Source organism: Triticum dicoccoides, chromosome 7B (assembly GCF_002162155.2).
Source record: "Triticum dicoccoides isolate Atlit2015 ecotype Zavitan chromosome 7B, WEW_v2.0, whole genome shotgun sequence".
Lineage (NCBI taxonomy): Eukaryota > Viridiplantae > Streptophyta > Magnoliopsida > Poales > Poaceae > Triticum > Triticum dicoccoides.
This window is the reverse complement of record NC_041393.1, coordinates 312,821,821-312,830,100: the sequence shown is the minus strand read 5'-3', so window position 1 is coordinate 312,830,100 and position 8,280 is coordinate 312,821,821.

Sequence of the window (8,280 nt, the reverse complement as noted above, 5' to 3'; positions counted from 1 at the left end):
ATCGATTTGGTGGAGACGACTTTGACGATCCGACTACAAACGTGCACGACGTTGCGCCTTAGCAATCGCTAAACCAATCTCCTGAGGTTACTGATGATGCTGGAAGCACGGTCAGCCTGACCACGAAGGTCTATTCCTGCAAGCAATCGAAGAACGAGCAAGAATATGATAAAGCAATCTGAATATTGCAAATCTATATGAAGTATTGATAATGGTGGGGATCCGGAAGCGGTCTTGGTCTGGTCGTTGGACACAAACGAAGTACACGAAGTTGCAATGGCTAACTTTTAACTAAACAAATCCCAAGGAAAAGCTAATAGATGGATCTACTTATATAGGAGCAAGGGGTGGCGGCCAAGGAGGTGGGAGGACGTCCCAAGGCAGCCTAAAACTAAATCTAGGTCGTACAAGGCCAATGGGCCCAAGTGGAGGTGATGTAACACCTTTGGACTTGTAGTTTGACTCGGATTCTGCTGCAGCATCAGATTGTTTCGTCCACAACTCAACGCTCCGGACGAATTTGTAGGTGATTCCAATTGGGTTGGAAAGTGCACGAAATCTAGTTTCCGACAAAAAAAGAATCACCCAATTCGGAGTCCGTATGAAAAACTTGTGTGCGTTTTGAGTCAGGTATGTCTGTGCAGTCCGAATCTGAATCCAGAACGTGAGAGACTTGGACTCTATCTTCTCTTGGGCCAAAAGTGACGTGAGAGAACTTTTTGGACAGCAAATAAACATCTCTTTCTTCCTTACCTTCATATGTGGATTGTACAAATGTCCCATACACCTGCAATTAGACAAAACACAAAAGTGTGTGGAGTATTTTTGTTCTGGATAAGATAAATAGATTATTGAATAGTTTGCACTAGAAATCACCTGACAAATATGCATATATGCAATATTTTTGGTCATATCCAAGGTAGTCATGTCCTCATCATCCTCCCCTTCTTGAAAATAAAGCCGTCCTCGGCGTTGCTTAATCTGAAATGTGGCTAACAAAGGAGACAAGGTGTACATGTTGTATATGTATATGTCATCCATTTTTACTTCCCTTGATTTTTGCATATATGACACATGACTAGATGAGTAACTTGCACAGTTCATAAAATCTAAAGCCAAAAAATTAGCACAAGAAGTAGAAGGCATGAAAATATTGCAACTCAGTTTGCACATATAAGTGAAGCTCTTATTCATTTCAAAAGATTGACAATGTTCATCATTAAACCATCCCAACATTGGTGAATAAACCTTACTTGCATCAAATTTACATGCTACAACATGCTTAAATAAGCAAACATGCAATAAGTCATTCAACACAGAATCATCACCAAGATTAGAGGTCATATCAAAATGATTAAACATTGGTTCTTTTGCATCAATCGTTAATTCAATGGGTGCACTCAAAATTGTTGGTATTTCAGTTGTTTGATCACATGGCAAAGTCAAATTATCAACGTAGTCCTCTAAAATAGGTGGTGTGATCAAAGTAGTGGGTAGCTCATCAGATGGTGCATTCAAATTGACAAGGCATTCTTCATTCTCATGTAGAGATGGAAGATCAGTACCTTTGTCATTACCTCTTATGATCAACTCAGATGATGTAGCCACTCTCGGGGGCGATGTGTCACATGGTGGAGGTGATGTAGTCCTGACAACAACGGATGTGGTTGTCATAGTATGCCTAGTAGTTGAAGGAACAATCATATCAACTCTTGGAATGTGCACCGTGCGCTTGTTCTCCTCGTGGCCAACACGTCGTTTTATTTCCTGTTCAGCTTTGCAAGCAAGATGAAACAAATGATCCATAGGATAACACTCTTCATGAATTAGTATCTCTTGAATATCACGGTTTAATCCTCCCCAAAATCTATCCATAAAATCATCTTCACTTTCTTCTAAAGAGGAATGCAACAAGGTAGTTTGTAAATCATCATAATATTTTGTTACAGTTTCACAACCTTGTTTTAAGTGTTGCAACTTCTTAATCATGTCACGAGTATAATAAGCAGGGACGAAAGTATGTCGCATGGCAAGTTTCAAATCATCCCAAGTAGTAGGTATATAATCAGGGTGTAACTGACAATATTCACTCCACCAAACCAAAGCATAACCAGTGAAAGAACCAACCGCAACCTTAGCCTTTTTATGTTCATCAAAATTATGGGAAGCAAATATATTTTTTATGTCGAACTCCCATTCAATATATAAAGCAGGTTTAAAACGGCCATTAAATGGTGGTATAGATACATTAACCTGATCATGTGCATTTGGATGTTTGTGCACCTCTCGTGACGATTGTGGTATTTGCAAAGGTGGTGGCACGTCTCCCGCGATCGACAAAGCCCATGAATTGACTCTGGATCCTGTCATGATTAGTAGAACAAGAAACAAAACCCAAAAATAATGTTCCTATAACTACTAGGATGTGGTGGTAAAACGCTCACAGTAAAGCAAATATCAATGTCTTACAAGTTCTTACCATGCAGCAGGCGGTGATTGGCAACCAGCGGTGTCAAGTAACTCCGAATATTGAGTAAAGCGATTGCCAGGGGAGCGTACGTATACATGGTGTAGAAATATGTGGAGCTGGGTTGGCTATATATGGTAGCAAAAGATTAGCAATAATCAATTCAAAGATGCAATGTTGAATAAACGCTCAACGACGGTACTGTGCTGGTCCTAGGCTAGACCGGACTAGAGACGCGAGCCTAGAACACTAATGAGGTCACGGCGTAGCACAACTAGCATCATGAAGGATACTAAGTAGCTCTTGACAGCAAGATATAAGTGAAGATAATGATGAAAAACAACTGCCAAGCAGGATATACAACAACTCTCTCTCCAACTTTCCTCTTAAAAAGTTTGAGCCAATTTTCTGGTAAATTCTTGCAAAGAATGCTACTAACTCAAGCTTGCCAATGCAAAAAGAATCACTCAATTCCGAGTTGATATGAGGAGTCAAAGAATTCTAAAACTGGCCTGAAAAATTGGAACAAGCTGTGTTCACGAACTTCAGAGGGCAAAAAGACCTATTTAAAAGCCGATTTTGAGGTGTCAAATATTGAACAAACTTCTGCAACTATTTAGATGCGGCTCGTCTCTAGCTTCAATTTGAGTACTCACGGAGCCAAAACGGACTTCGTATGAGGAAGATACACCTGTTTTACTGAACAGTGCGCAAAACAGATTCCAATCCGAATTCAGGTACGAGATTGATTCTAGATAGATTCAATTTTTTTTCTTCTCTCTTTTTTTTTCTCACGCTTTTTTTTTCTTTTTCTTCTCCTTTTTTTCTCTGACTTTTTTTTCTCTCTTTTTTTTTGTCTCTTTTTTTTCTCCCTCTTTCCAAAACAAACTAGATCTCAACTATTATTATGACAATGAATGGTGGGTAGCACCTGGTGGAAATTGATGGATGGGTGGTGGACAGCGGAAGAGATAATGATGCAGCGGTGGCGTGACTAATGTGAACAGAACTCGAAACTCTAAACGAACTAGACACTAAGACCAGCAACTCGACACGACGATGCAACCGATAATTCAACTATGCAAGCAATGAAAAGAAAATTGCAAAGGCTCAGATTGGCTTGGACCAAGGATGAATAGATCTAACTCTTTTTTGTGGCTTTTTCTTGGACAATAGGTAAGAAAATAAATCTAATCTAGGAAAACTGGAAATTCTCACCGAGTAACCTGAAAACTGATATCGCTTGATAGAGGCGAGGGTCCCGATCTTTCGATGAGATGATAACTATTGATTTGGTGGAGACGACTTTGACGATCCGACTACAAACGTGCACGACGTTGCGGCTTAGCAATCGCTAAACCAATCTCCTGAGGTTACTGACGATGCTGGAAGCACGGTCAGCCTGACCACGAAGGTCTATTCCTGCAAGCAATCGAAGAACGAGCAAGAATATGATAAAGCAATCTGAATATTGCAAATCTATATGAAGTATTGACAATGGTGGGGATCCGGAAGCGGTCTTGGTCTGGTCGTTGGACACAAACGAAGTACACGAAGTTGCAATTGCTAACTTTTAACTAAACAAATCCCAAGGAAAAGCTAATAGATGGATCTACTTATATAGGAGCAAGGGGTGGCGGCCAAGGAGGTGGGAGGACGTCCCAAGGCAGTCTAAAACTAAATCTAGGTCGTACAAGGCCAATGGGCCCAAGTGGAGGTGATGTAACACCTTTGGACTTGTAGTTTGACTCGGATTCTGCTGCAGCATCAGATTGTTTCGTCCACAACTCAACGCTCCGGACGAATTTGAAGGTGATTCCAATTGGGTTTGATAGAGGCAAAGGTGTCCCGTCTTTCGATGAGATGGTGGATTTCGCTTTGGTGGAAGTCGACTTTGAGGATCCGACTACGAACGTGCGAGGACGTCGCGCCTTAGCAATCGCTAAACCAACTCCGAGAGGTTATTGACCACGCCGGAGCACGATCAACCTGACCACGAGGGTCTGTTTCCTGCAAGCAAACGAAGAACAAGCAAGAAACTAAGATTGCAATCTGGATATTGCGAATATAAGATGAAAGCTTTATTGATCAAGGTGGGGTTCTGTGACGCCTTTGTCTGGTCGTTGAACACAAACGAAGTACGCGAAGTTGCAGCTATGGCGAACTTTTAATCTAAACAAAACCCAAAGTCTAAACGATGCCCTAAGGGCTGTATATATGGAGGAAGAGGGGGGAATTTCGTGGCCCTTGGTGGAGGAGTCCGAAATCAACCCTATCTCTTGTTTCCCCACACATACGGACTCTAAAAATAGCCTATACTTATGTATTTCGAAATTACATGGGCCTGGCCCAATAATAAGGTGACGCAGCACCTAAAAGAGCCTCGGGACGAAATTTATGAAGTGGCATCTTGTATATTTCGTCCAAGGCTTCGTGCACCCATTATGGTGGCTTCAAAGTCCTGAAATCATCACTTGTAACTCCGTTCTTGTTTCCCTTGCGCATGCCATCATCTCCATGCTTGTTCTTGCTCCAATGTTCATCCTTCTCCAAGCTAGGCCCTTCATTTGTAAGCAAAACAAATGTATCCAATTTAGGCAGCATCATATTCTCATGAACATTAGAATCATTACCAAGAAACGAAAGTACCTGGTAATTTAGTTGGCGTGCACGAGCTCTAGTAATTGGTCCAGTATGTATAGCAGCAGGGGCTGTGGGTGTAACAATTGTATTGATGTCCTCATCATCCTCCCCTTCTTGAAATGAAGTCGTCCTCGACGGAAGTTCATCTTCCTCACCCAAATAAGGCTTCAAATCTGCAATGTTAAAAGTGGTACTAACCCCAAAATCTGCAGGCAGCTCAAGTTTATATGCATTATCATTTATTTTCTCTAACACCTTAAAGGGACCATCAGCACGTGGCATTAACTTTGATTTGCGCAAATCAGGAAATCTATCCTTATGCAAATGTAACCAAACAAGATCTCCAGGTGCAAACACAACATGTTTTCTACCCTTATCTCCAGCAAGTTTATATTTAGCATTCATGCGCTCAATGTTTTCCTTAGTTAACTCATGCATTTTTAAAATCAATTCAGCACGTTGTTTCGCATCAAAATTAACCTTCTCCGAAGATGGAAGAGGCAACAAATCAATAGGTGCATGAGGTAGGAAACCATACACAACTTCAAAAGGGCACATCTTAGTAGTAGAATGCTATGAACGATTATAAGCAAATTCAATATGAGGCAAGCATTCCTCCCACATTTTCTTATTATTCTTCAAAACAGCCCTAAGCATAGTAGACAACGTTCTATTGACTACTTCAGTTTGTCCATCAGTTTGGGGGTGACAAGTAGTACTAAAAAGCAGTTTAGTCCCCAACTTAGCCCATAAACATCTCCAAAAGTGGCTAAGAAATTTAGTATCACGATCTGAAACAATAGTATTTGGCACACCATGCAAGCGAATAATTTCACGAAAGAACAAATCAGCAACATTAACAGCATCATCGCTTTTATGACATGGTATAAAGTGTGCCATTTTCGAGAATCTATCCACGACAACAAATATGCTATCCCTCCCCTTCTTTGTTCGAGGTAAACCTAAAACAAAGTCCATAGATATATCCTCCCAAGGAACACTAGGTACAGGCAAAGGCATATATAAACCATGAGGATTGAGTCGTGACTTAGCTTTTTGACATGTAGTGCAGCGAGCAATAAAACGCTCAACATCCCGTCTCATCTTTGGCCAAAAGAAATGTGTAGCAAGTACGTCCTCCGTCTTCTTCACGCCAAAGTGTCCCATTAATCCTCCTCCATGCGCAACAACAAAAGACGAACGGAGCTAGCTGGAATGCATAGCTTGTTAGCACGAAACACAAATCCATCGTTAACGACAAACTTGTTCCACATTCTTCCTTCTTTACAATTCTGCATTACATCTTTAAAATCAGCATCATGCACATATTGATCTTTGATGGTCTCCAAACCAAATATTTTGAAGTCAAGTTGTGAAAGCATAGTATAGCGACGAGACAATGCATCAGCAATAACATTTTCTTTTCCCTTCTTGTGTTTAATGACATAAGGGAAAGTCTCAATGAATTCAACCCATTTAGCATGTCTACGATTCAGTTTAGCTTGACTTTTAATATGTTTCAAAGATTCATGATCAGAATGTATAACAAATTCTTTGGGCCATAAATAATGTTGCCATGTTTCTAAAGTCCGAACAAGAGCATATAATTCTTTATCATAAGTAGAATAATTCAGACTAGGCCACTCAATTTTTCAGAAAAGTATGCAACAGGTTTGCCATCTTGTAATAACACACCTCCTAATCCAATTCCACTAGCATCACATTCAAGCTCAAAAGTCTTATTAAAATCAGGAAGTTGGAGTAAAGGAGCATGTGTCAACTTATCTTTCAATACCGTGAAGGCTTCTTCCTGTGCGGTACCCCAAACAAAAGGCACATCCTTCTTTGTAAGCTCGTTGAGAGGTGCAGCAATGGTGCTGAAATCTCTCACAAAATGATAGAGGCAAAGGTGTCCCGTCTTTCGATGAGATGGTGGATTTCGCTTTGGTGGAAGTCGACTTTGACGATCCGACTACGAACGTGCGAGGACGTCGCGCCTTAGCAATCGCTAAACCAACTCCGAGAGGTTATTGACCACGCCGGAGCACGATCAACCTGACCACGAGGGTCTGTTTCCTGCGAGCAAACGAAGAACAAGCAAGAAACTGAGATTGCAATCTGGATATTGCGAATATAAGATGAAAGCTTTATTGATCAAGGTGGGGTTCTGTGACGCCTTTGTCTGGTCGTTGAACACAAACGAAGTACGCGAAGTTGCAGCTATGGCGAACTTTTAATCTAAACAAAACCCAAGGTCTAAACGATGCCCTAAGGGCTGTATATATGGAGGAAGAGGGGGTGGATTTCGTGGCCCTTGGTGGAGGGGTCCGAAATCAACCCTATCTCTTGTTTCCCCACACATACGGACTCTAAAAATAGCTTATACTTATGTATTTCGAAATTACATGGGCCTGGCCCAATAATAAGGTGACGCAGCACCTAAAATAGCCTCGGGACGAAATTTATGAAGTGGCATCTTGTATATTTCGTCCAAGGCTTCATGCACACATTATGGTGGCTTCAAAGTCCTGAAATCATCACTTGTAACTCCGTTCTTGTTCCCCTTGCGCATGCCATCATCTCCATGCTTGTTCTTGCTCCAATGTTCATCCTTCTCCAAGCTAGGCCCTTCATTTGTAAGCAAAACAAATGTATCCAATTTAGGCAGCATCATATTCTCATGAACATTAGAATCATTACCAAGAAACGAAAGTACCTGATAATTTAGTTGGCGTGCACGAGCTCTAGTAATTGGTCCAGTATGTATAGCAGCAGGGGCTGTGGGTGTAACAATTGTATTGATGTCCTCATCATCCTCCCCTTCTTGAAATGAAGTCGTCCTCGACGGAAGTTCATCTTCCCCACCCACATAATGCTTCAAATCTGCAATGTTAAAAGTGGGACTAACCCCAAAATCTGCAATGTTAAAAGTGGGACTAACCCCAAAATCTGCAAGCATAGTATAGCGACGAGACAATGCATCAGCAATAACATTTTCTTTTCCCTTCTTGTGTTTAATGACATAAGGGAAAGTCTCAATGAATTCAACCCATTTAGCATGTCTACGATTCAGTTTAGCTTGACTTTTAATATGTTTCAAAGATTCATGATCAGAATGTATAACAAACTCTTTGGGCCATAAATAATGTTGCCATGTTTCTAAAGTCCGA